This window comes from Miscanthus floridulus, chromosome 1, assembly GCF_019320115.1.
Source record: "Miscanthus floridulus cultivar M001 chromosome 1, ASM1932011v1, whole genome shotgun sequence".
NCBI classification, from domain to species: Eukaryota; Viridiplantae; Streptophyta; class Magnoliopsida; order Poales; family Poaceae; genus Miscanthus; species Miscanthus floridulus.
In genome coordinates, this window is record NC_089580.1 from 14,997,008 (window position 1) to 14,998,929 (window position 1,922).

The window sequence follows — 1,922 nt, forward strand, 5'->3', positions numbered from 1 at the left end:
ACCAATGGGTTGTTCATGAGGAAATCCCAGAGGTCGAAGAGACCAAGAAAGTTGAACGAGCGGCAAAACGACTAGTGACGGAGGTCCAGGTATGCCTTGCTTCAACCACCTGATTTTGCTGTCTAGTCAAACTTTCTTATCTTTTTGCACACAGGACTTAATGAAGACCGCAAGGTACCGTAAGAAATGCTTCAACCAGATCGAGGGGATCACTGCAAGCAATAAAGAGCTGACGGTGGAAGTGGAACGCTTGCGCCACCAACTTGAAGCTGCCAATCATGAGAGGACGGAGCAAGAGTCTCAGAACCAGAACCTGGTTGTCCATCTCAGTAACAAAGAGCAGGAAAGAATAAGTAAGTAGTCACTTTATCACAACGAGTGCATGATAAGTGTTGTTGTGTTGTTGGTAGTAACATCTGTAGTGCAGGCTTAGAAGCCGAAGTGGTCCGTCTCCGAGAGGAGAATAGTCGTGCGGATCGTGGAGTGTGATCGCCTGAAGGAGGACAACAGAAAACTGGCGCACGACTAGTCGCAGCTCCGGGACCACACGACCAAGATGAAGGAGGAACTGAAAAGTAAGTTTCCGAACCCCTTTGCTCACTTTTGTTGCCCGCCTTATCTTGTCGTGGTATGACGTTTTAATAGCTTGTGTGGTTTCTAGTTTTAAAAGTCAACGCCAAGAAGCATCTAGAGGCCATGATAAAAGACCGTGACAGCTGGAAGGCGCAGTGCCAAGAGATCACCAAGGATCGGGACACATGGAAAAACCGGTGCCAGGAGGTGGCAATGGGCATTTTGCCGGTCCTCAACCTCATCGATCCAGCGCTTACAGAGGACGTGCCAAGGACGCCACAGCTTGGACTGGTCGATAGATGTCGAAAGGCATGGGGATGGTTCCAGGAGTTCGTGAAGGAGGCAGGTGAGTACATAGGCGCACATGTGCTAAGCATGGTACGTGCTCACTACCCCTTGATTGATCTCAAGCACCTGGAAGCTGGATACCCGAAGGAGGTAGATCTAGACAAGGCTGAGGAGCTTCGGATGACCCAACTGGACTTGTCGGCAAAAATAATTGGTGACATTAACCTGTGTGGAGGCAGGACATCACTTGTACAGGGTACGCCATCAACAAGTCAGCTGGAAGCGCCGTCATTTTTAAGCCAACCGGCGAAGCCTGCAGTCTCGACCAGCCAGGCATCGGTGGGGCCATCTTCTTCAGCTCAACCAGTACAAGAGTCCTTGGGACTCGAGCACGATGTCAGGCCTAATGAGCAGCAGGTGCCGCGTGACTCGACTAGCCAATAGTATAGGCTATAGCTATAGGAGAAGATGTAGTTGCGTTATTGTAAACTTAGACCTTTTCAGGCAAGCTTGTAATAACATAACTGTATATCTACATAAGCTTGTTTGTTTTGTGGAAAACGTATTTAAGCTTGGATCTCGTGTTGGTGTAACTAAGTGAGAACATGTTAGCGATCTATTTAGTTATACCAGTTTAGTCGACACGTTATCCTGAGAGGTTTGTATGGCCCTGGTTTGTCCTGTGGTCGGAGTGTGAGGTGCGTAGCCTATGCACACGTAGACGCACACAAGTCAAACCAGAGGGGACCTGCCGATCACCCGTAGCGTAGAGAGCAGATCACATACACGCGTTGGGAGGAACCAGAGACAGGGCCTGCTCCAAAAACCCGGGAAGGAATGGTGGTCGGTTTTGACTGGTTGAGTTAGAATAACAATAGACTTCGAAGTGACACATTGGAGTGGTCGAAGAAATCATAATGGCTTTATTGAATTAAATCGAAAGTACAAGAGGAGTATATATCTTAGTAGTTAAGCATAGAAACGCCTAAGCTTGTCGATGTGCCATGAATTGGGTACGTCTGTACCGTCCAGGTGAGCTAACCTGTAAGACGTTGGTTGTG